Source organism: Aulonocara stuartgranti, assembly GCF_965226115.1.
Source record: "Aulonocara stuartgranti genome assembly, chromosome: 19".
NCBI lineage: Eukaryota > Metazoa > Chordata > Actinopteri > Cichliformes > Cichlidae > Aulonocara > Aulonocara stuartgranti.
In genome coordinates this window covers 754,121-781,846 of record NC_138955.1, presented here as the reverse complement: position 1 = coordinate 781,846, position 27,726 = coordinate 754,121, and the positions used below count along the sequence as shown (strand labels likewise).

The following is a 27,726-nucleotide window of genomic DNA, read 5'->3' as shown; positions in this document are numbered from 1 at the left end:
CGGGTTGTTGTCATTGTTTATGAAGAACCAAAAATGAGAACATGTGACTTGGTAGGATATAGGGTTTATTGACTGACAGCACTTACTCCTACTCATCTCCCTTCACAACCAGTCCCAATTGTCTGACACCGTCGTAAAACCCCGCTGGCCGGGAATATGATTCTTTTAAGTTTCCGCTGAGAACAGCCTGTCTTGCCAGTATCCCTCAAGGGGACTGCTGCTTTTACTACACTACACCACATCAGATTAGTGTTTCACTCTACCCATCACTTCAGACAAGAAGATGAGCAATCTCCTTTCGGTTGCATCACACATTGTGGTTTTGATGACATGTTTTCAACACATTCTTCCTAGTTTTCTCTGGAGGAACTCTGCATCCATCTCATCCATCATACAACTTGGAGGGATTACATGAGACAGCCATGTATCTTGTCATTTCTCTATGGCTCTCCTCTGTTTGGCGAATTAGAGAAACTGCATGACAACATCATCGAGAGCAGTCAGCGTAGCGTAGAGCTTATTATCCCTCATTGCCTTCGCCAGGAACAGGAAATGAACTAAACAGGGCTGGGGGGGGGGGGGGGGGGGGGGTTCACACTAGAGTGATTAAGCGACTTTTTATACCAACTAACCAAAACACAATTATCCAATTCCCTAAACTACATATTACATTTATATAATAGGTTGCAGTTGGCTTTAAGACGCAGAGCGAGGTAGGTTTCTCGGGTCCATTTGATGGAGCGTGTGTTTGGACTTTTTCGCTTACTCATTATCAAAGTCTGCTTTTAAAAATAGCAGGTTTGCTGTTAATTTAGGGAATACGTAACCATGTTAACTGGGCTGTCAGACATAAGCCAGAGATGACTGACAGCTACTGAGGATAAGCCGATTCAGCAGAAGGTGCCTGGAGAGCCTGCCACAACTCTAACTTATAAACATGTCTCCATGCTGTTTCCTCAGTCTGACAGGGCTGTCACGGGGCATTACACTACACCCTGGCTTTGTTTTTTTCTCCTGCTCGGTTTCTTCCATTCTTTGCTTCACCCATTTGCACCAAATCAACTCTTTTTTTGCTTTCAGGTTCCAGCATCTAGCATGTTACCTTTTTTTTTGATAAATGCCGTCTCTTTTAGTCCATCCATTTACTTATACCTCTCAGTCCCTTTCAACTCTTCCTCAGCCCAGCTCCCTCCTCCTTCTTCTGTTGTTGTCAGACAAGGCGGACTCTGTCTGACTGCACTTGTGTGAATATGTGCGTGTCTATGTGTGCGTTTGCAACTGTTGATATCTGTGTGCGTGACAGCGCTCTGTACGTGTGTGAGTGTGTGTGAGTGAGTGGGAGAGAGCCTTGGGGGCAGCCCTCCTTTGTCCTCCCAACCATCTCCCAGAGATGGATGTGTCTTCAGGGAATTGGCCCCCGAAGAAAAGCGCCTCCAACTCGCTCATATTAAATTCTGCTGAGCAAATACAACCTACCAGCATGCCCCCCCCCCACACACACACTCTTTTTTCTCTCTCTTTTGAAAGAAGCTCATTTAGTTTGTGCGCTCTTGAGTGGGAGACAGAGAAGAAGGAGAGCACCAGTGTGAAAAAAAAAGTTAGCCCTGCTTCTCTCACAGATTCACTTTATGAAACAGCTCATGGAAGCCAATATATGTCATGGCATGGCTCGGATATCTTTAGAAACCATTTTTAGGCTCCTTTTGTTGACACATTCGGATGGCACGCTATTCTCGTTGAGCTTTTTCTGCCACTGGCCTCTGCATGCTCTTTTTCCTTCTTGTCCTGTTTGAAGCCACTGTCTGGCATAGGGTCGTTAAAATGTGCGCTTGCCCTAACTTACTCGTCCTTGGAGGACAATAACAGCCCAAAGGACAAGGTTCCTTCTTTTATTCTCTTTCCTAATGCATCCACTTGCCTCTCCCTAATTTCCCCCTCCCCACTCCTCCCCCAGGCTTAAGGCTCAGCACCTGTGTGCCCCTCCCCCTCCACACTAAACTTTTTTTTCACCCCACCCCCGGCTCCCCTCCCTTTGGCAGAATGCCTGATGCACTGACACAATCACAGCTCTTTGCGTGAGAGGGAGTGCCTTTCTCTCCGCGCCTCAGTGATTTGTGTGCGAAGAGATACACATGCATGTGTTCTCCGTGCAGTAAAGTCAGATTAAAAAAAAAGAAAAAGAAACAACCAGAGTTTTTGCAGAATAACAGCCAGGTTTGTGAACTCAGCTCTACTTCCAATCGCCTCTTACCCTTCCTCGACTACTCATCCGCTCCCCGCTCCTCGTCTTCCCTTGCTACTGCCCTCGCTTCAACTCCAGACTGACTTTGCAATTCATTTTGATGCGACTTTACTAGTGAAGGGAGATTTTAAAAGCCTCGCACCTGCTCTCTAGTAAATGTCGCTATAAACATAGCTGGGGATGTAAAACTTTTATTTCCACATCCCCATGCCCACAGATTGCGAAGCCTCCATCCTCCCCCATGCATCTCTGCTCCTTTAAGTCTTTGTCACTGCTCTGCCCAATTGAAACCTTGAGCCAACGCACAGGCTTGCAAACCCCCCCCCAAAAAAAAACACTCTGCCTTCTCTTCGAGGCACCAATAGCTACATGGCACTGCCCCAAACATATGGTTTTAATACCCCTTCCTCACTCACTCTTGTTTTTGATCCACTTGTTTTGCATTTCTGTTTCAGTGCACATGTGTACGTTCACACGCAGTAACTCCACACCACGCCATTTCTTAACGGAAACATAACTTCTAGGCAATCGTGTCACAGAAATGTGATGTATTTGCACTCCGCATGCATTCCCCTCCTCGCAGCATGTGGCACTGATTGCACTATTTTTTATCCCAATATCAACGAAGCAGTCCTTCAAGGTCAGGCAGTAATGTATCACTCGCTGCCTCGGGCTCATCTACTGTTTCCACTGCACGTCCTCCCTCTGGCAGTAGGAAATTTGCATGGTTTTCATTATCAAAAAAATGTTGCCAAAGACCAATCATTCTTATAGTAGTGACCAGAGTGCTGCATTTAAGTTTGCATACATAAAATCAGAAACATATATTGATAGGAAGATGCTTTAGGTACAGTTTCCACTCTTTAATCTTGCACCAGCGTGAGATTCCTAAATATGATCTTTGATAACTGAAACATAGATAACATAAACAAAGCGAGACTTTGATGAACTTGATTTCTTAAATGTAACGGTGTTGCATCAGACAGAACGCGCTGATGAGAGCTGATGGGGGGGGGAGTGTTTTTTTAGTTGGTGTGTTTGTGTGATCAGTGCTTCAGAAGCTGTGTAATCTTCAAACAACCAACCGTGACCACAAGTTGCGGCTAATCCCCATCATGTGACCATGGAGCAGTTTGAGTGAAACACGAATGGATGAAGACCGGTAATTAAAGAAGCGGATCCCCTCCACCAAAAGAAGCCAGGATGAGATGGCGGTCCTTGAGTCATGCTGGCTGCTTTTATCTAACTCTCTAATTAGGCAGAAGAAGAGCAAATGAAGAAAGAAAAAAAAAAGAGCCAAAATAAAATGCTTTGTTTTCCAAAAAACAAAAAACTCAGACATGGATATCCATCTTCATCTGGCTGCAATAAACATACAGCGTAGTAGATTGTGTCTGACATGAACAACAATTACACAGTGTGTTTAGTTCTCTAGCTGAGGAAAGTTTTCACACAAAGACTCAGCGGGCTCTGCCAAATGCTCTCAGCTGGCTAGTTTCCAATGAGAAACTCTGTATGCCAGATACAGTCATACAGCACAGCACATAGCATCCAGTGCACTCTCATAATGCATCACCTGGATGCTGGGCAGTGGCCAGCAAAAGCTCCCCTCTGTGACAGAGGATTAAGAGTTTAAACCACCTCCTTATTGTCAAAAGTCCTAATGAGACTGTGATTACTGGCTGGCACTAAAGGCCCTCAACTCTCTGTATGTGTGTAAGTGTACTGCGATTCACATGTGAATATATCTCAACACCTTTATGTCCAAATTAGTGGTTGTGTAAGTGCATGTGTGTGACTGTTTCTGTTTTTTTTAATGCATCTGCAACCTTCCTAAGAAAGGTCAAACAATAAAAATGGCACCAGAAAAAAAAAAAAAAGACAATAAAAAGCCTATGAGAAAGGAAAGTTTTTAAAGCAGTGGAAGAAGGCAAGTCAAGAGATTTATCTGCAGTGTTCGAGTACTAACTTTGTTCTAGCTGTGTAATCTTCTTGGACCTTATGTCTACAAAAGCAGTAAATCATTTAAATTTATTACTGAAGACCTGTTGGAAATTATTTTGCCATTTCTTCCAATGCATGAATAAAAACCCAAATGCTTTCTGTAGAAATCCATGTATTGTGGAATATTAAAATATCTCGCAAAACCTGGAACCAGTATGATCCAGTCACTAAAAACAAACATGATGAACAAGTCAGGTGTGGTAGTTCTATCTTTAGGTCTTGGTCAAACTGCACTAGAAGCCCACTGGTGACCCTTGGTGACCTCCACTTGTGTGTATTCCCAACCAGTTCACAAGTGACAGCATGAGTTTGCTGGCTACCAACAGGTAAAATCGGGTGCAAAGAGGATGCTGAACCTTGGGATTGCTTTGGTTGTTAGCATCCTGCAACCAACACATTTAAAAAAGGCTTAATTTTAACTTTGAAGGTAAACTGTTTCTGTTTGTGCATATTTCACACACACATTTCATTATAACTTGGAAAGTAATTTGCAAGTGTTTGCAGACAAGTTTGCATCTTCCATGCAAACCACAAATGAGTGTCTCAATCTGCTAGTGACCAAAGCAATTGCAGGGTTTCTGGAGCACAACCTTATACATCTTTGTGACCGATTTCACCTACCGACTGACAGCAAAATCTTGCTGACTGGTCATAGAATACACTATGACCAGTCGGCAAGTGATTACTAGGGGTTCACTGACCAGTCTCTGGCTTGCATGAATGGGTCTTTAGCAATCAACTCCACAGGAACTGGCAGCAACCACTTGCAGCTGATTGGGGGATACACATTTTCCCCTCAGCTGGTTGTCAGCAGGTCTCTAAGGCCTATGTGCCTGAAGCCTTACTCTTAGGACACTGTGGTCTACATGAGCAAACAAGTTGTTAATGTGAGAAGAATGAATATTTAGTTTAGTGTTACACTGCTGATTTGCTTGATGGGTTGCCAGTGTGGTCACATTATAAATGGCAGCTGCCATTAGAGCTTCTAGCTCTCTCTAGCTCTCCTGATGCTGAGGTGTCTACTCACCTGATTTGCATAGCTGTTGCAGGTAAGAGTCTCGTTTATGCATCCGCTGGTTACAGTGGTTACATTGTTGCTGCTCATGGTCTTGTAGAAGTTCACTGTGGATTTTTATACTCTTGGAAGCCACAGATTCACATATTGTTGGCATACTGGTTCTTTTGCGCTGTTGGTTAATTTTATTGTTCATCTCCCATCATTTGGTTTGTGTCCTTGAAAACAATCCTTTACCATTTTCCTAACGGTCTGGGCACCAGCTAGCTTTATAGTCAGCTTTTTGCTTCAGTCACAGCGGGCTTCCATTTAATTGGTGACCCTAAATGTTTTCTTAGACTTGGTGTAATTTGTCGGGTCTTTGAGTCCTCTTTTAGAATTACATATGGGCCATATGTATGCATATTGTACATGAAAGTTTGCTTCAATTTCAACATATTAAACTGTTGTTGACTTTAGAGTAAATGGTGTATGGTTAATCATCTCGCACTACTAATATTTGGTTTGTTTTGCTCTAAACTGAAGCCAATTTAGTTCAAATTTAGTTCCTGTACTTTGTTTTTGAGTGGTTGTTTTGACTTATGCAACTGCCTTTTAATTTGTCCTACACCACTGGAAGGAGGTGTCAAGGTCTGCGGAGGCAGACCGTGCGGAAAGGTGTGTGGTGGACCCAGGTGCGAACACAAACGAGGATGCAGGAGTGGATTCCAACCAAAACGAGCCTTTTATTATGGCTGATGAAAAGAACAAAAACAGAATGAGGGCAGCATACGTGTAGTACTCAACAGAAAACCTAAACTGGACAAAACTAAGGAAAGACTATGGCTGGAGGTACAGAACACAGGAGGTGGTAACACAGACGACGCGAGACAGACTGTAAGAAACACAGAGACTAAATACACATGAGGGATGATCAGGGGAAGTGGCCACACATGGGAACACAGCTGACACACATGAACTTAACGACAGGACAGAAGGAGTGAAACTGAATACACTGACCGTGAATACAGACTTTCAAAGTAAAACAGGAAACATGGAGATTAGACAAGACACATGAACCGGGGAGACGTAGTACAGGGGAGATGACATAACCGACAGCATGGACTTGACAATATAAGACACGCAGACATAAACACACGAAGGGCAAGGGAGACTTAATACACGGGTAATATGTACAAATGGCTGGACTGCCTTAGTGACCCTAAACAAAGAATAAACATCAAAATAGGCTAAAACACAAAACACTGGGTCGCACGACCCAGGACCATGACAGGAGGCTCCTTTTTACAGCTGCAGATCACCAGTGTGTTTCAGCAGTAGGGTTAACAACAGAAAAAGTGTATTTGATGAGTTTCCTTTTGTTCGGGACATATTAATAACTTGTGTCTTATCTCATTCAGAAGCCGAGACACTAAAGTGGTTGGGTACCTTTGGTGGTGGGTTCCCGTTCCTGATTTCTGGGGTTTTAGGTGCATATTTGTCACACTTACATGCTTCAGATCATTAAATAACTTTAAAGTTTGACAAAGATAACCTGAGTAAGAGTAACTTGAGACAAGCCTTTTTGGTCAGCAGTGGTTTTCTCCTTGTAACTTAACCATGGATGCCATTTATGCCCCATCTCTTTCTTATTTTTGAATCATGAACACTGAACTTAACTGAGGCAAGTGAGGCCTTCAGTTTTTGTTAGATGTTGTTCTGGTGTTTTTTGGGACCTCCTGGGTGGGTTGTTGATACGCTCTTGGAGTTATGAAGGAGTAAGTGTTCGCCACTGTTCCAAGTTCTCTCCATTTGTGGTTAATAGGTCTCAGCGGGGTTCACTAGAGTCCCAGAGTCTTAAAATTGACGTTGTAACCCTTTGCAGACTGACTAAATGTCAATGATTTTGTTTCTCAGCTGTTTTTCTTTAAGATCGTGGTCTGATGTGTTGAGATCATTCAGCCTACTTCACTTTGTCAGACAGGCTTTTTAAGTGATATCTTGATTCAACACGTCTGGCAGTAAATAAATATCAAAATCATTGAAAAACTGCATTTTATATTTACATTGTTTGTCATTGACTAAGATTAAAACATGTTTGATGATCTGAAACCTTGATCTGTAACAAAAATATAAAAAAACTAAGAAATCAAGATGGAAAAAATACTTCTCACAGCACTGCACTTCTGTGTGCTGTGGTTATTTATTCACTCTTGTCTGAGCTGCACCTAAATGTGAATGTGTGTAGGAGGTGAAATGCAAGTGTGAATCGGGTGGTTCTTTGGACTGCTCTTCTCTTGGCAACCCCTACGCTCACTGGTAGGCCACAGCTCTGAGCTGATGTTTAAAAGCATATGTGTGAATGGACTAACAGCTCTTTTATTTGGTGTTTTTAATCATTTTCAATAAAACAACTCCTTAATGATCTGAACCGCATCTCTGTGAAGCAGTAAGACTTGAATGCCTTCTTGGTGATTGGTACAGTTTTGAAGTAAATATTCCCTGAGTACAATTCCCAGTTTTCCGTTGTTGGGTTTTCCTTTTTAACATTAAAGCTTTCAAGTTCTTGGTCACCACCACCACCATTGTGTGTTATGCAGTGTTGCAAAGGTTATTTAAAAAAAGTATTCGACTACAGTTTGCAGAATACAGGGCCCAAAATGTGGCTTGTAACATATTCTGTTAAGTTACTCAATGTGAGTAACGTATTCTGAATACTTTGGATTACTGAATATATTGTCATGCTTTTTGCAACTTCATGAATGTACTATTGCTACGTCATTTATTACAATTACTGAAGGCCACTTGCCACCGAGCTAACATTGTTAGCTAGCGTTAGCTGAGGTTAGTTCATAGTTCATTATTTGCAGCTAGCAGGTTGTTAATGCTATCCATCAAGTCTAAGGCTACGTTCACGCTGCAGGTCTTAATGCTCAATTCTGATTTTTTGATCAAATCAGATTTTTTTTGTCTGCTTGTTCACACTACAAATAAAATGTGACAGCAAACGCGCTCTAGCGTGAACCCTCAAAGTGGCCGCATGCACAAAAGAAGACGTCACACACAACGCGCTCTGTTTAGACCCAGAACAACAGTATTGTTTGACTGATGGCCCTTAATATAAAGACTTGTTTCAAACTTTACGTTTTCCAATTTTGCTTTAAGTTATTTAGTTATTTACATATGGCCTAATAATGATCCTTATTGCTGTTTTAGAGGAGCGGCGCTTCAAAGGATAGTTGCCGATTTCTGTCAGAATCTGCAGATTATACAGTACAAATAAAATGTTAAAGTTTCTCCAACGTTGTCTTCCCAACATCCACACTGGATGGCCAGGAAGCGTTCGCGATGTCTTCTCAGGCGCTTCTCCGGCGCTGATAAAGTGACCCAGGTCGCTTCATATGTATCGGATTTGTGCTGTTCTCACTGTCATACCATGATCGGATATGAGTCGCATAGGGACAGAAAAGTTGGACTTGATGCGCTTTTGCCTGCAGTGTCAACGTAGCCTAACAGTCTGCAATCTATTTACCAACCTCAGCTAACACTAGCTAACAATGTTAGCTCGGTGGCAAGTAGCCTTCAGTAATAGTAATAAATCACTAAATACTGAAAATACTTAAGTGGCACATAACCTAGGTAGCTACCCAAACTAAAACAAGGTAGTAGCAGTAGGCTAATGTTAGTTTTAAAAAAAGAACTCACTTCCAGATGTTTGTTTAGGTTGGAGGTGGAGTCTTTTGACGGTGAGAGCAGCTTGTTTGCTGGTAAACAGAGTTTGCATTGGACGGTCAGATTTCTCCCATCCCTTTCTTCTTTGAATGTGAAGTGGTATTGGAATTTCCAAGTAAGAAATGCACTCCTGCTCGTGCACTGCTGGCTCTGTTGTGATGGCTTCAGGTCCTTTGTGTAACTGACGCCACTAACATTAACATGACGCTTACATTAGAGCCTCTAATTTCGTGTTTTGTTTGGGTTTCCAGCAATGTGTGGAATTACCAAAATTAGAGAGGGGATAGCTTAACATATGAAACTGGAAAAGACCGCTGTGTAATCTGTTTATTTCAACAAAGTAACTGTATTCTAATTATCCCCTTTTTAAATGGTAACTGTAACAGAATACAGTTACTCATATTTTGTATTTTAAATACATAACGCCGGTACATGTATTCAGTTATTCCCCAACACTGGTGTTAAGTTGACTTTGTCCCCCTCTTGCGCCACACTAAGTTGGTGTGCTCATGAATATATGTCAATAACTCATGATACTTTCCTCAATTCTTGAGATAGAGTTGATTTACAGATTCCTGTTAAATTTGGGTTAGGATTAGGCAGGCAGTATTGGAGCCAAGGCATTCAGGGGGGGTGGGAAAGCGAAAGCCGTATGGACGTTGCATATTTTTGGACTGTGGGAGGAAGCCAGAGTACCCACGCTGCCACAAGCAGACCATGCAGACTCCACTAGACGTGCCCCAGCTGCCCGTCAGGCTCGGACCTTTCTTGCACAGAGGTGACAGTGCTAGCCACTGTACCGCCCTAGTTCTCCACAATAATTGCTAATTACACCTTTAAATGATCAGATACTTGCTGCACATTCAATTTCTCTGTGTGCAGAAAACTTCACGAAAGTTGTAATCTCTGTCACGTTAACAGGATGAACCTACTCCATGAGGCCTGATTTAAATCTTGCACACTGTCATTATTTATGCCAGTTTCTAATGTGTGTGTGTGTGTGTGTGCAGAGGTTTGACCACTCGTGCCAACTGTGAACAGTACTTGCTCATTAGCACTATTTTCATGTGACTAAGCTGTACCGCAAGGACCACCCCCCCCCTCCCCCCGTCCCACTCCACACACATACACCACACACCACACACACTTTCAGACAGTTGCATACAAAATCCCACGTGCACACACAGACACACACATACACGCACACAAACACCACATGACCAGATGAAGAGGAACCATTGTTCAGCATCACAGGACCTCTTGACACAGACACACACAATTCTCCTTCTGCACAGCCTTTCGTGGAACCACCAGAGTCAGCCTTGTTTTAATATTCTGTGGGTTACATGCTTCCACTGACACACACAAACACACAAACCCTCTGTGAACGTGTCTTCAACTATGAGCTTCTGTGTGCATGTATGTTTCTGGCACAACAGCAGTCAGCGTTTTGTGACACGAATTCATCCAGACTTGTGAAACGCAGAGAGAAACCCCTCTGCTTGCTTGTTGGCTCGTGAGCTTCGGCGTGATAGAGCTGTCAGTTTGCAGCAGGCAGAGACACTGGCAGGCCATCAACCCGTTGAGCCTAAAGCGGGTGAGGTCAAACTGCTGACCTCCAAGTCTTGACGTCTGGAGGGGACATGGATTGCAAGAGTCAAGAGTTCACAGGGGTGGAGGCATTTGACCAGATTTTAAACTCTGTTCTCGTTTCTGCATAGACCAGTCACAAGACAAACATAGTCAAGTATGATTTATGAGCTAAGGGCCTTTTTTAATTTTAATTTTTTACTACAGATAATGTGACAGTTTTGGTTAGCTTTTGATCTGACTTCCACCTTTTTTATTTTCTGCATGTGAACTGAAACTACCTCAAGGATGACTAATTCGTTTACTCTTATATTTATGACAATGATTATTGTCATTTCATGCTATTGGTAGGTTATGTATTTATTGTTGACTCTCACCCCTGCAGTGCCTGCTACTATACTGAATCACTTAAATGGCTGACAGTCTGAAAGGCTTTTTAAATGAATCCATTTTGCATTATTTTATGGATAAGTAAAGTTTAATAATCATTACTAAATGAAATCAAATAGATTTTTTTAGCTTCTTTTCAGCTTCTTGTAGTGTGTTTGATACATTATGCTGACACTAAACATTTTGTTAAGAAGATTTTTGATTCTGGTCATTCAGAACCGAATAACAATATTCGACTCAAGGCCATATCTCCAGTGCACAGTAGCAGCTCTGTGCAGCCAGTTGTGCATCTCAACGCAAACTCTAGAAATCAGTTTGGTCACGATAACTGCACAACTGCTCTTACTGAAACCCCGCCAGCTGCCGTATTTGTCGTACAGAGTGAACGCAAACATGCACAGCTGTGAGAGTTGTGTGTAAAACCACAGATACTCGAGGGAAATGCACCTGTGACTGAGTAAGATTATCAACCCCCCTGTGCAAGTGTCTAAGCCTGACCCGAGAACCACATCCCCTCACCATACACATTCGTACACCCAAAACCAACACATCACCCTGTCTCCCCCATTCCCCACTGTTAAGTACTTAGCAGACAAGGCAGAAACAAAAAAGCTCTAACTTTAACTAAACGTTCTAGCTTAACAAATATGCAGAAGACAATTGTACCACTTATTACAGTTGACAATCTTTGGGGACAGCACTGCTGTTCCTGTTTTCACTGAAGTGCACAGCCGAGTGTCACAATATCGCCTCATTCCATGTGAAAACAAACAAGTGCCACACTGTCACTTCCCCTCTTGAACCATGAACCCCTGCTGGCATCCTGTGTCAGAGTGATAAGCAATCCCCTGATACCTCTCAGGCCCTCTCTGAACAAAAGAACCACAGGAAGAGGTCAGGCATAATTTCTTGGCAGGCTTATGCCTGCCAAGAAATTATGGCGTTCCATATGTTTCAGGTTGAGCCTAAGTCAAAACAAATCCCCTGACCGCACAGTGCTATCATATACAATTAGAAGAAATACAACTCATTTATGGATGGACTGGTGTTTTTTCCGCTTAGGTAATAATGATATACATGCACTTTGTCAAATATTGTAAGCTTGATCATCAGTCATCAGTACTCTCAAAGACCTGCTATTTACTTTGTTTGTTGTGAAATCTCACACAAGCTAAATTTGCAAGGCACAGGATTCTTGTGAGATTACAAGGGAATCCACTTTTATCTTCAGTCCACCTTCAAGCAGTCTGCAGTTGGTTTACACTAAATCTAGCTCCTCAATAAACTCCTGGCCTAAATGGCTGAAGCTATGGGTGTCTCACACATGCTTCGTCTTGTCTGACAAGTTAGCGTAGTATAGCATAAAAAATATTTTAATATTGCATTGTTAATCACTGATCACATTATGTTGGGCTGCTATAAACAGTAGCTGCCATCCCTGACTCGCTCACCTGTTGCTGTACACACATGCAACTCACCTTTACACACTCACTCACTCAAACCAGGGGTGCATAAATAATCACGGCACAGGGAAGGTCCCACTACCAAGGCACACAGTCACCTCCACTTTAGGCTTTCAGCTTTAGAATACAAAGGAACACAAGTTATTAATGTATGCAAAACAAATATCAAATACACCCTCTGTGGTTAACCATGCTGCAGAAACACAGTGGGGTTCTGCAGCTTCCAGTGGTGTAACGCAAAAACGAAAATTTACAGATGAAACAATCATTCAGAAACCAAATGTACAAACACAAAACAAATTAAATCTCCAGCTTAGAGCAGATAACTAAAAGCTCTGTGAGGTTGTCAGACACACAAACTGCTCTAATAAAATAATTTAATACATCAAATGAACATTAACAGGAAACTTAAAAAGCCAGAGCAATGCACAAAGATCAAACGTTCTGGGTCACTGCAAAAATCCAAGACGGCTGTGCCGACTCTCAAACTAATATTACTGCCCAGCCGGCTGAAATGAAACCAAAGAATGAACCAAAGAGGGCAGCAGGTAAAGCAAAGCAAAAACAACAAAGCAGAGAAAACAAAGTAAAATGTAAATGTAGCCCGTAAAAACACTATAAAGGTATCAGCTGCTCACCCAGGCCCGGGATTTCTGATGAAACGCCGTCATGTGATTCTCTATAGGAGGCTTCTGCAGCTAATCGATGGAAGACTTCAGAGGAAATGATCTACAGGTGATCTCTGTAACAGCTAGGGAAGTCAGGTGACCAAAGGCCCGGATTCGTGCGGCAACAGGTGAAGGAGTGAGGCTCAGATGGCAGCTACTATTTCTAGTAGCCCAATATAATCAGATTGGCCACTAACTGGTGATCAACAGTGCAATATTAAAATATTCCTTCTGTTACAGTTGCTAGCTACACTAACTCCTTCTAAGGCTCCTCAGCCTTTGCTCTTCTGCACTTCGCCTGTCCTGTGGTTCATTGATGTGGTTTTCCAAAGAGTTTCCAAGGATGACTTAGGTTCTGAGTAACAAACCACCCAGATTTTCAGGTTGTACAAGCTGTATCTTTATCCAACTGTAATGCATCTTATGACAAGTAATTCATCATTTTAATTAGTCTAACCCCCTCTCACCGCCACCCCAAAACATGCTAGGTAAGCTCGTGGGCGTCAAAGTCACAAATCAAAGGGGCTGAGACACCACTGTCGCTGTCTCTAAAATTTCAGAGTGCAGTGTTGTGGGTCAAGCTTACAGTCATCAAAAGCCCCATGCTGGTGTGACAGCATGGCTTATGCTCTCGAGGTGGTTTTTTTGGGCTTGCAGGTACTGTTTGTTTTCATATGTGCATGGGTTTTGAGACTTCTTAGCAGCTGAGGTCAAAGGCAGCTGTCTCACCTCTAAGGCCACTATTAGTTGATGGATTCTGCTTTATGGTTAGGGTTTGTTTAGGCTCCTCTTTGGAAAGTCAGAGGGGATGGGTTTAATGCCTTCCAGGGTCAACCAGAGCCTGGCTCACATTCACTTAACTCTTGTGAGGCCAGCTCAGGGTCCAGTGGGAAAAGAAAAACTTGGGTCTCAGAATAAAGCATTGTTAGCTGTGGTGGTGACATTGTGGTCATGTCATGAAAAGTTCCCTTTTCTTCAAAAGAATCAGATCATCTGCTTTGGTCACATTTATTTATTTTACTTGACTGCAAAAAGAAATAAACCAAACCAAACCAAACTGAAAGAAAAGATGGTTAAACAGTGCATATAAATGAAAGTTCACTGTTGCTTTTATCACGTTGGCTTGTCTTGCAATGAATGTAGCAGTCTTTATTTGCAGAGAAAGAGCAGTGGGATGTGGTGGTAATACCAAGTGATCAGGTTGGTGCTACAGTAAAAAAGCCAAACGACAGCCTGTTAAACATTAATCTGACCTGGTGCTAGGAAAAACACCCCCAGCTGCGTCTGCCGTCTATAAGTATTCCTTTCTCATTCAGGACTGATACTGTATCATAAATCACCAAGAGCTGATTAATAAAAGTCAGAGCAAATGAAGGGCAACGCAAAACAGCTGTTTGTGCCTGCCTGAATCCATCCTTGATGACTTATGAATCTCAAGGAGCCAGTTTCTGTTTTTGGTTTGGGTATAAAATCTGAAATGAAGCCCTGTCCAGAGTCCCAGTGCCAACAGAAATAAGACAGATGTTGGATACTGAGTATCCTGGCAGATCAGCTGAGTGATGGTCCAAACATAGGCTCTGTGGAAAAAAACAACTGTACATGTTGAAAGGGTGGAAGGGAAAAGGAGAGCTGTATTTTTAACTTAACGGCTGTCTCACAATTACCAGGGTCAGCTCATTACAGTGAAGGCAGAACATTTAGAGCCGCATATACAATCTTAAGTTTGACAATAAATCTGCAGGATTCAGCTGATTTTCAGTGGCTCTTAAAAAATCTAGCACCATGTGTCAATATCAATGTTTGAGTTTGACCTGAGAAACACCAGCTGATGAAGATCCATTTCTCCTGTGACTAATATAAAGATATAAAAGCAACGTCATCATTTACTTGAGCTGTGTTTCTGATTGGTTTTCAGGTTTAAGTCAAATACTTTTCTTCTATTTTTATTCTCCCTTAAAAAGTCTGGGGCTGTTTTCCACCTTCATGGCAGTTGATTGGAGGTGAACTTTGGCCTGTGTGACAAATAATATGGTTCGCTGAGCTCAGCTGAACTGAGAAACTGTCCTAGATGATGAATTTTGTGCTGCACTGCATTGAAATGTGCTTAAAAGAAGGAGAGGATTCACTTCATATAATACTGTTACTGTGTACTTGTCGCGTCAGAGCTGCTCTGGCACGTTATTCTCTCCCCAAAAACACTACTGTTGTGTTTTATGAGGGTTTTCTCTGAGATTTTGTGGCTTTTTTCTGTTTCCGTTGTATTTTTTGTCCTTTCTGTTTGTTGGCATCTTCTTAAGATGCAGTATGTTTGACCTCTCAGGGCCAGCTTGCTTTTGGCTTTTGTGGTCCAAAAACCAGTGGGTGATGTTACATTGCCTAAGGAGCCATCTATGGGTAATGAGCACTGATAGACTGAACAGTTATAAAATATAGAGATGGCTGGTAAACATGAAGCCAATGCGAAAGTGCTTTAAATTAGGCGACCGTGGCTCAGGGGGTTGGGAATTGCATCTGTAACCAGAAGGTCGCCGGTTTGATCCCCGGGCTCTCTGTCCTGGTCGTTGTGTCCTTGGGCAAGACACTTCACCTATCGCCTACTGGTGTTGGCCAGAGGGGCCGATGGCGCGATATGGCAGCCTGGCTTCTGTCAGTCTGCCCCAGGGCAGCTGTGGCTACAACCGTAGCTGCCTCCACCAGTGTGTGGATGTGAGAGTGAATGAATAGTGGTATCGTAAAGCGCTTTGGGTGCCTTGAAAAGCGCTATATACATCCAATCCATTATTATTATTTATTAAATTTACATTCTGTGAAGGCCACCAGGTGGCGATAGCTGTGGTTACAAAAAAGACTTCCAGTCGTAACCTCTGTAAATACTTTCCTGCTAAGCTCAGTCACTCGTTTTAGGTCATATTGAATAACAAGGTATCGACTAAGGTATTATCAAGGAGTTGTTAGCCAATGGGTGAGTGATTTAACAGTCAGACCCGCCTCTTCTCATCACATTCGGCTATTTTTGCAATCACGGTTTCAAAACTTGACTTCACAAGCCAGCTACGTCCATTTTTTTCTTCCAACTGTCCCTGCTCTTGAGTTTAGAGGAAGTACAGTCAGCAAATCACTTTCTCTTATAAATAGTCTTACCAATATTGAATCAAGATTCAAAGCTGCACAACTACTGCTAAATAAACTTTCATAGGATTTTTTTTATCAGCAAAAACATTATAATTCAATAGAGATGAAATAATTTTTCAAATTATCATCACTTACGGTCTGATGATTGTGGCGGGTTCCACATGTCTTCTGTTTTTCTGTTCCCTCTTTTTATCACAAATACGTGTTTTCTATGAAGCAATATAACATCACTTCTGACTTGTGAAAATGTTGGTATCTTTTAAAGTCTGGATGAATCACAGACAAAAGAGACGAGAAGAGATGAAAGGCTAAATTGCATTGGAGATCTCTCTTTAGAACATCAAACAGAGTGTTTTTTTCCCGCCAGTCAGCAGGGCTCCGGGGGGACGTAGTTGTAATTTCCTGGCAAAGAGGGGCTGGACATGTGGGCACTACTCGGCCGACATCAAAGACACCAGAGCTCAAGAACACTGACTATACAGATGCACTCTTTCTGTCTCTTTTTGTGACATCTTTCTACTCGTATCTGTCTCATTTTTCCCTCTTTCTTATATCGTTGTTACCCCCCTCCTTTTCTTTTTCAATTTGCTGACATTTCCAGTTAAATTGCAAGATCTGGCACTTTTGTGCCAGCACTGACAGCAGCCTCTATAAGCAAATGAAGGTGCGGAATGGAAAATAAGACAGAAAGTGAGATAAACTGAAATGAGTTTCAGTGTAGTGAAACTATTGGTACGGGTTTCTTTTTTCAAGTCAAGGTTTCTTTTGCCATTTCACTTTCTTTTTGCTGAAGCTGTGTCTTTTGTAGGTTTATTTTCCTGTCATTGTAAACCATATAGAGGCTCTTACTAAGTCAAGTGATGACATTTTGTTTTGAATATAGGCTTTAAGACAACTTTGACCTCACTGTGAGTCACTCAGTCAGTCGAGATAGCAAAATGTGTTGCTATAACAACAAGTCGTATCTATGCTGGACTTGTCAACATACTGTATTTGGTTAAGGGTCATGGGCAATCGCTTTTGAGTGGATGGTTAATCACTGTCATCGTGAAACAAATTAGCTCTGACTATATATGTGTTGACTAATACTTTTGTTTATTGCTATAAATAATGATGACATGTGACCTATACAGACTTAATGGTTTTTAGCGTGGTTCCTTGTTATATATTCATTATCTTATATATTTATTATCATCTTAGTCAAACAATTTTCTAGCATTATAGCAGCTACTGCAGGTGGAGTTTTACCTGATGTTATGTGGCTTTATAAGCTGGTCTATTCAAGAGGCTAACTTTAATAATAGGGAGTACTTGCTGTTTTGAAAGCGTCAGCCACAGTCATCCGGTATGTATTTCCATGCCTCGGACCTTTTCTGTGCAGGCAATGGGAGTCAGTCTCGTAGACAGTGTAAAACATGGAAGTAGCTTGTGGGCTGGGAAAATGAAACCAATGCAAAAGTGTCATAAACCTATCTGAAGGCCACTGGATGGCAGTAGCTATGGTTGCAAAAAGACTTCTAGTCCGATATAAGTCTATGGCAGCACTGCTTTCTGTTTTGACCTCTGTAAACACTTTTCTGCTCAGTTTATGCGATCAGTCACTCCCCTTTGGGTCACACTGAATAAAACACGAAGCCTATTTTGTAAAACTTGGTCATGTTATGTGTCAGAAAGGAAGATATCTGTTCACATGTGGTTTAATGTTAGATCCTTCCTTTGTCAGCAAATGCGCTTTCTGCAGCCAGGATAGCAAGGCTAAAAAAAAAGAATTAATCTAAAAGGCTTCAAATTGGGACTTCCCCCAACTGAAGGTGAAAACATTGAGGTTAACTTTAAAGTTGCTAAGAAAACGTTCAGTGAAACTGTGGTTGGGCCTAAATGAAGCAGCCAAGTTGGCCCCATCAGTGGAGGGCCCGCTGCCCTCCACAACCAAAGAAGCGAGTTATTATTTCTGCTTTGCCTGCATTTTTATGATTTTTTTCAACAAAGGGAAGACAAATTTGTTTGTTCTTATTCTAAGCGGATACATCCCCAAAGTGTGCCTTTCCTGAGAAAAGCTCTCTGAGCTCTGCTTGCATTAATTAATCTCTCAGCACTCATCTGGGAGTGGGACTAAAACAATTGCAACAAACAGAGGGAGAGTAGAGTTACTGGCAAGAAGTGGTGAAAGGAGGAAAAGGGGGAAATCTTCAGGGAGACAGAGAATTATAGAGGAAGAAGACAACAACGCGTGTGTGTGCGAATGCATTAAACACAGCATTAGCAAGCAAAATATGAAAAAGCTTTTTTTTAGTTAAGCTGTGCTGTGGTGGTTACTTTTCATTTCACTTTAGATCCTTTCTGTGTGTATGCATGTACATATTCCTGTATGATTATAAATTATTTATGAATGACTAAAGAAAGAAAAAAGCCTGACCATCAGACACCTTGTTAATCAAGCTAGCTAGCCAGTGCTAGTATTAGCTGATACATCACTTTTCTTTTCTAAATACAACCACATCTGACTTTTTAAAAAAGCTATATAAATGGTACTGATGACCAAAATGCCAAATCTATAACACAGGGGTGGGGAACTCCAGGCCTCAAGTGCTGGTGTCCTGCAGGTTTTAGATCTCACCCTGGGTCAACACACCTGAATCAAATGATTAGTTCATTACCAGGCCTCTGGAGAACTTCAAGACATGTTGAGGAGCAAATTTAGCCATTTAAATCAGCTGTGTTGGATCAAGGACACATCTAAAACCTGCAGACCTCCGGCCTTTGAGGCTTGGAGTTCCCCCACCACTGCTATATAATATGAAATTCAAAAAACTAAATGAGTGACATCACAGTAGACACAGTCATCTTTCACAATTTTGAGTCTAATGTGACGTTTTCCTTCCAATCAATTGTCATGCACTATATGCAAGTTTCATTTCCTACTGTGGTTTAGACATAGAAATAAACCCCCCCCCCCACCCCCCCAAAAAAACCCATCACACCTACACTTATGGCAGCAAGGAAAAAGCAGAGAAGAAGAAATTGCAAAGTTTACAGTATATATGGTTTGATTCTTGTTTAACATAACATAATTTGTCTTATATTGCATGCTAATCACTGGTGTACAGTGAGAGATAAGAATACTGCTGGAGTCATTATGTATCATTATGTGTCATACTGTTGGTGCAAAGTACTAGTGAACATGATATATCAAGTAGGTGGAGTCATTAAATATTTGCTGATGTGTTATTTGCTGTGATTATCAGTGATCTATAATAAATCATGCGATATGCACTGAAATCCATGTGGCTCCTGCTCCTGTGGTAACTACAACAGCATTATCTGAAGTGAAACACAAACATTTCATACGTGGCTTACTAATAGTGACAGCATTTATCATCACCAAGTGATAGCTAGAATGGCCGAATGACTCAAGAGGAACTAAACATGCCATTTGCTCAACTGTCACAAGTGCTGTGCCAGAAATTAACCACTATGTCTTCGCTGTAGAAAACTGTTAAAACAAACTAACATTTGAACACAGAATTGGCAGAACATCTGCACAAAATCAAATTTCTTTTCCACTGAAGCTGCAGATTTCCAACATTACAGGCCCCTAACTGAGGATAAATATAAACAGTTTACAATGTGATGCACTTACACACGTCTAGTCTTGGAAGCTTTGGCCTAAGGCTTCTTTAGGAACATATATCAGAGCTAAGCTCGTTTAATGTTTGCAGGCATATTACAGGATAATTACAGCATACAGTTTTGTCTGCAGGCGGAGGACGTCAAAGGCCACTGAAACTGTTAATCTTGCAACAGCCTGCTCGAAGATAAGTGGACAAAAATCTGCCCCGTGTATCTTCCTGTGTTTTTCTGTGTGTGTGTTATGATGTGTAAAGCAACAAGTTGGCCACTGCATTTGTACACACAAACATGGCCTCAGGCACTATGAACCAAGCAAGGCTGTAATTTAGGGGAGCAGTCTGGGAGGGAGGCGGCCTCTTGGCCTGACTTGCCTCAGGTAACAGCTAAGCCCATAGATCTGAGTCAAGCAGCTCTGACTGGAGAGGACGGCTAATTTGCTCTGAGCCAGGAAGGCTCGTTTGCACTGGGGAGGGGGGAGGCTTGAGCTGTGGAAGCAGCTGGGCTTGTCAACAGATTAATGCATCAACCTGAGTGACAGGTTAGGACCCACCTCGTGTCTGCTCACTCCACCACTCTCTGAACACTGTGTTTGGAGAAAGTGCTGCATCTTTAACTCTTCTTTAGCTTCCCCTATCCTTCGAGGCATCCCTTCAACCACCTCCGTCTCCAAGAAACTGCTATGAGGCCAGGTGGCAGTATTGCTGTAACCTTGTTTAAGGGGTTCAGAGTAGAATTTTCCATTGGCACACTTCTGATGCTGATCGCCTATCAGCGTCACATGAGTCAGTCGCCCCGCTAATGCTGCCCAGATGAGGCGAAGAGAGGGTGAACAGAGGAGAAGGGGCGTCTAAAAAAGATGTGAGTAGAGAAACATGAGCAGCGCAAAGGAAACTGCATCGCTCCAGGTGCGAGAAGAGGGGAAAAAAACGCACTCACACCCGCCCCCACCCCTTTCCCTCGTTCTCTTCATCCTCTCTTTCCCCCCAGGCTGCGATGAAGCAGGTGACCTGCAGAATCACAGCTTGGAGAAGTGCTTGTTTAAAGAAACTAGGTTCCAGTCATAGTGGTCAGACCAGGTCACTGCTGCCAACGGATGTCTTTGATGTGTCCATCTTCAAGGAGATTTAAAAAGCAGAGTGTGTTGGCTCAGGGTACAGAGTGTGTGTGTGTGTGTGTGTGTGTGTGTGTGTGTGTGTGTGTGTGTGTGTGTGTGTGGTAGAGAAAGCTAGAACATGGGTCAAATGCTCGCTTTGAAGAAGTGTTTGCATTCTGTCCAAGGACGACATAAAAGCAAAAGAGACAAATTAGATTGAGTGAGCATGGACTGCAGTTTAGTTAGGTGTGTTTGTAGTATTCTTAGTCATTTTTGCTTTCAGGCTTTGCCATGGCAATTTTGTACTTCAACTGACCATAGGGAAACAAAGAGCATTTCAGCGTGGGGGCTGTACTATTATTTATTTATTTTTTACAGAACAGTCTTTCATCAGTTTTGCCGTGCTTGAAGAATCGCTGCAGCATAGAGATAGCACATCTGTATGTGATTGTTGCAAAGTTATTCATCATTGTATGGCTGCTCTAACACAATGTGTCTAATGGCACTTGGACACAAATACGAGTAAGCCAAGTCAGTGCCAGCAGCCTTATGAAACAATATCTCTCAGCATTTATGCAGTGTGCCAACCCCACTGCCTTTTTTGCACACTCGTGCGAGCACACACACACACACACACACTCACATTGAAACTTAATGTTTCCAGCGGCTGCTGTGTGGATGCTGTGCTTTGTTCTGAGTGCTCTGACAGTGAGTGGAGGTCTCAGAAGGCGCATGCCGAAGTTGAAAGCTCAACACGCTCTCTGAAGTGGCTGCCTTTTATGTTGCACATTGTGCTGGAGCTGGAGGAGGCAGTCCAAAAGACAGCTTATTTCAAATGCAGCGGGTGCTAGTCACACACCAATCTGTGAGGAGACGTGTGTGTGTTTGTACCTTCGTTATAGGTGGCTACCTTTGAAAAGTGAAGGATTTCCGAGTATCTTTCTCGCTAACTAAAATAATGGTTCTCAGAAGCAGGTTGTAGGCAGTGCAGCGCAATACAGTTACAGCTTATTAAAATCTGGATCAATGCCTCAGGCTGCTTCCCTCCCTGCTGAGGTCAGGGTACATGTCAGGACATGATTCTAGCTATATTACTGCTCACTGTACTGAAAGATTTAATTACTCCAGTGTGTGTGCATACTCCATCTGTGTCTGCTGAGTCATTTTGTGGTTACCACCTCTGTCATTTAATAGCCCCCTTTGTAATGGCTCTCAATATTAGATGCTTATTATGTTAATTGTGCTCAAATGGTGACAAGCTGTTTTAAGCCAAGCTTTTAGGGACAATAAAACATCACAGCAGCAATATAAATACCAGGACAAAAATATGAGAAAGTAGTCCAGAGCTTAAATATGGCAGTTATATATAACTGCTAAATAATACTCTAAAGTCAATCCAAATGCAAAGGCTGTCTGTGTTCACAAGTGTTGGGCTAAACAGTGTCTCTACCCATTTGTATTTTCACAGCTTGAAGATATTTAACTGGCCCTTTGTTCAAAAATGGCTTATTGCCCAACTATGGACATTTTAGGCCAGTATCTCTAACTTTTGACACAAGCAGCAACCCTTTCCCGGTGACTTGCCCTTACCTCAGCTCACTTCTTCTGTCATCGTCTCTTTGTTCATCTGACGCTCCAGCAGCACTCCCAAAGAATGTTTTTGGAGTCGGGGGGAATTCACTTTTAAAAGAGTTGTGATGGGGAAAACACGGCAAGAAAAGACAGGAAGCGTAAGTTTTACAAGCTAGCTCATTAGGATATAAAACAATCGTCCAGCCTCCTTAGAGATTAGTCTGGATGACAGAGTCATCTCCTGTGACTATTTAGATAGCTTTAGGGACTGGAGAGAAGCCAGGAGGAAGAAAGGCAGACTAGACATGAAAGAGTTATGTATTGTATATGAGGAAGCAGTAGCCTGAAGGCTAGGAAAACAAGGCTGTGACCACAAGTTCAAGTGTCACTTCTCTTGCTCTGTAACTACAGCAAAGCACATCAGCCCCAAAGTTAGTGGTCAATAAAACAGTGGCTGCATTGATTGGGTTATCTCACTATTGTGACTTGCAATAACTGTTTTGCCACTTGGGGGCAGCAGAAACAAAATGCAACCACAAAAATGACATATTATCTCTTTCTGCTAGTAGCAAGTTCCCTGTTTCAGGCATGCTAACACAGAAGCATAAAAAAAAACCCAAAATGGTACGTATAAGCTCAATATCTTGTTCAATACATTGTGCAGCTCTTGAGTAGATAACGGGGCTGAGGGGGTAGAGTAGCTTGTCTGCAGGTTGCACGGTTAGCAGTCTGAGCTCCATTTGTTGTCTGTTGGGATTTTGATATTTTCAGAATGATAGCTTCTGACTTTTTTTGGTTTTAAGCTGGAGGTGTTTAAAAAGTTGCCACAGGGGTAACTGGCTTGTGGCGGCCAAAAGTTCATAGCAACGTCGCTTTTTGATCCTTCCATGTCGGCTCTTCCTGTCAAGCGTTGGATTGTTCACCCACTAATAGGGAACGTGAGCTGGGTTTAGACCGTTGTGAGACGGGTTAGTTTTACCCTACTGATGATGTGCTGTTGCAATAGAAACTCTGCTCAGTACAAGAGGAACAGCAGGTTCAGCCATTTGATGTATGTGCTCGGCTGAGGAGCCGATGATGTGAAACTGCCACCCCCGCGATTATGACTGGTGTGTCAGAATCTTGCCTAGACACACTGTCGATCTTTGGTTGGCTTGGGTGGTCCAGTAAAGAAGACAGATCTGCTCTTTTTCCAAATCTAAACGTTGCTTTATTGAGCAGCTTGTGATAATGACTTGATGGCTTGTCAGAAGGACGGTGCTTGAACCCCCTTGTTCATAAGAAGAACATCTGTTCGGAGTTCTCCAGTGAAGTGAAGGACAGCAGCTAACGATCATGTCATGTGGTTTCATCATTTCTCAGTGCATGAGAGCACAACTTGCAGAAACGTAGACAGCCCGTGGATGAAGGAATTCAAGTATATCAAACATGTATAAATATCGTCAAACAGAGTTTTGATACCACGAAATTCCTCCCTCAAATCTCTGCCACTGCTGCTGCCTTACTCTCCTCATTTACGATACATGTGCCCTAATCTTAAGTGCTCTAATCAAAACCTAATGTGAATCGCATGATAAGATGGTCAGCAGAGTTGTGTGGTTTTCACAGACAGTGGCGCCAGTGTGGGATAATGGCTTCTTATGTGATTCACATAGATCTGTGTACTACTACCATTACACTTAAGCGGTGACTCCTTAAATCATCCCGTGTGACTAATTGGATTTGAAAGGTTGTAAAGTGCGTCAAAGTTAATTTGACCGATGTGTTTCATTCTACGTACCAAAGCTTGAAACTCTAACGCCACCAAAGCGATGAAGACCCTGCTGTTTTGCCTGGGTAATCGAAGAGGACGTTTGCCGGTGACAGAACTGATTTATCATGTGCAATTTGACTTTATATTATTCTTTCTTTCTTATTAGCCTGAACCAAACAAATTCAAATTAAGACGGCAAAACCCCCTGATGATTCACTCTTTGATGTGGCGTTGTTATCTAAAATACAGCTGGGATTTAGAATACAGCCATAGAGTCTCTGCAGTGTTTTATAAGCAGGATAATGTAAAGGGGCCTAGTCTAGATAAGAAGTTCTTTTTAGATGTTGTTGCCTCAGGAGCTGAGACCTCAGGGCAAGCCAGGAGATATTAGATGATCTGGGTCTGGAGCCTGGAGTCTTCAAGCCAGCTGTTCACACAAAACCTCCTCGCACAGCGGAGTCGGCTGGTGAGGGCACACAGGGGCAATAAAGTTAGGTCAGGTGCAGGCAGCGTGCGAGCACTATGACTTCAGTCTGTGTGCGAGTGTGTGTGCGTGCACGCGGGAGTGTATAGAACGTTTTGCATGGGATGTTTACATTGAGTTAACAAAGCCGACTCCCTTCATTGTGCGCCGTCTCATCCTGCCCTGCTCCCGTGCAGACTGTTTCTTGTGCCTTTTACTGCAAAATCCGATGCACTGATATCTGTAACTACAGCAAAGCACATCAGCCCCAAAGTTAGTGGTCAATAAAACAGTGGCTGCATTGATTGGCCACCAGTGCGTCTTTTCCAGCTGGAGGCTGAACACAGACGCCAAACGACGCGTGCAAGGCCGCAAATCGCAACTGCTTTCATTTCAGTCACAGCGTGCCATCAACCTGCCTCATGGAGCCTGTCGTTTAGGCCAGAAAATTAACCGAAATTCAGAGAAGGCTTTGTCAAACTGAAATTAATTGGTAAAGCTTCACTGCGATTAAATGTTTATTGAGTGAGACTGTGAGAATTTGGGCCAAGACAGGAAAGCAGGAAAAAAACCAAAAAAAACCCAAGAAGTTGTTGACTAACTCTGGCTTTGAAGTATAAAAAGCCAATAAATCTGATGAATGCACTGAGTGTGAGTAAGTGTGTCTAAGATGGGAGAGAAGAAAGACAGTGGTGATAAGAGGACAAGTTATGAGTAGGTTTCATAATGCTGTCTGTTCCTCCTCCACAGAGAGCTCATTCAGACAAGAAGAGGGCATGGCAGGATATCCTGACCAGGCACGGCATCCAGCAATACGCTGCCACAAACTGTGCAGAATATCCTAATCACAATTTACAGCGGTTAAAACTGTTAGCCGCGCAGGGTTGATGACATCGATCAGAAAACAGTCTCAAAGTTGTGAGAAAATGAGAGCAAAATCCAAAAAGCTCACTTAAAAAACTCCAAACAACCAGCAGCTCAACTGGTGCACGGCCCCTTTAAGAAATAAAGTGGATGAGCCCCCCTGAGGGCAGAGACTGGAGCTTTGTTTAAAAACTGCACGCTCCAATCTGCTGCAAGATGCTGACATCAGCAGAAGCTGAGTTTGGGGGGTCAGGTGGGGTCGAGGCTGCCACTCACCCGCTGTGAAATCAAAACAGCCTGGGCAGACCCTGCAGGCTCCAGAGGAGGAAGAAGAGAAGAAGGGAAGGAGAAAAAATCAACCAGATGAACACTTTCTAAACAGATTTTACACACAGGATTTTTCCTGCCTGGAAAATGATGAAAAGAAAGGAGGTTAAACAAAAATGGATGTTGTCTAAGCTCCTGCAGCAAATGACTTACACATTAAACTTACCAATACCCAGTCTCATTGATTGTGATGTTTAAATTAAAGGTATCCGAACAACATTTCAGTCAAACTTTGGGCGATTATTTAACTAAAACGCGCAAATGATTAAATCCGTGCAATTATTTCAAAAGGCACAGAGTGACACAGTACAGATTTCATTGAGAGACACAGTGAAATTCAAATACTACACTTCCCTCCCGAGCCCTGAGTCAGTCAGTCAGCAGGATGTATCCCTGCTGTGGTGACAAATCCTTTCAGCAATCGTGACCCTGAGTGGAACACTGTGACCTGACACTCATGAAATAACCAGAAACAGACCGCAGGTGTTGTTCAGGAAAGGTCTGTATCGCTCCAAATCTGAGCAAGCTCCAAAAATGCCTTTACAACCTCCTGGTTTTCAGCCAGGCTGCTATGCTACTCCTACTACAAAACATTTTGCAGCACACTTTCCTGTTTTAAATTTTCACTGTAGGACCTCTTAAACTTGCAAATAAAGATGATTGCTTCTGGATCGTAAGTCTGTGGTGTTTCTGTGAAGTAAGGGGGGTAAGGCAGGCTGAATCAGGATAAGCACTGCTGATTAGAAACCACCAGCCATTTCCCCTCACATTATAGATTCACAGAGCAAAGTGTCACAACAAACAAGTTATCTTCGTAATTGAGACTTGGAAGCCGACCTCAGGTCAGCGCCTCAGTGGTGTCAAAAAAAAGAGAGACGCAACCACAAAACTTCAATCCATGACAGAGGGGGAAACGTCTCTCTTGAAGATCCACAAGAAAGATGTCTGCTGCGAGTTTAACTAGGTCGCACTTTGCCTTTGCGTGCAGCTTGCACACACACACACGCATATTCAGGAACGCTGTCACAACTTTTTTGGCCACAGAGGTTTTTTTTTTTGTTGCAGCACCACCTTGTTCAACCGCTATCTGTCTGGCTGCTGAACTTTTAACAACCTTTCCTTTTTTCTTTCAACAAGACCCATATGAAAAAGATATATATAAATCTTATAAAGTTTGTATCTGTCTTGTGTGAAACTTGTATGAAAAGCATACAAGAGTGAAAACAGATATAAGATCCCTTGAAGAATTATATAATGAAACTTGTATGTTTTGGATACTTACTAAAACAACATATGAAAGTAATGAGAAAGTGGCCACTTTCATGAGTAATCACACTTTTCCATATGGGGAGCAGCATGAGAATTTCTTTATTCTTTCTGTTCTTGAACCATTAGAGGTTGTATTTTACACTCACCTGTACACAATGGAGGGCGATTAAGTGACACAAAGTGAAAGAAAATCCACTTGTGGCTGCTCTGCAATCGCTATAATTCACAGGGAAGAAAGGCTTACTGCATTAAGAAACGCAAGCCCGAGACTCAAAGCTAATGTTCGCTGCGTGTTTATTTAAAAATTTGCCCCTCTCTTTGGCCTACTGTAAACTTCCAAGTGCCACTTTGAACTAATTGCCTTTAACAGTACTGATAATGGTGGTGAGTTTGCAACAATCAGTCAAAGCTTGGTAGTGTCAGGGCAGAAAACTGGACCCCATCCAGGCTATATTGGGCTCGTTCACACGGCTGCTTTTCCTACACCCACCCCTTTCAGACACTTAGGAGCAAGCAGTGTTGACTTTGCTGATTTCTGGG

General features: G+C 42.5%; 1 protein-coding gene across 1 annotated transcript in view; it reads right to left on the bottom strand.

Annotated features, from left to right (window-relative positions):
• Nucleotides 1-22,610, bottom strand: part of LOC309696160 (cysteine-rich motor neuron 1 protein) — a 68,730-nt gene extending 46,120 nt beyond the window's left edge. The window contains exon 1 of the mRNA XM_082517297.1: nt 22,529-22,610. The gene's annotated coding sequence lies outside the window, so the exon portion shown is untranslated. The remainder of the gene's footprint in view (nt 1-22,528) is intronic.
• Between the last annotated feature and the right edge of the window lie 5,116 nt (nt 22,611-27,726).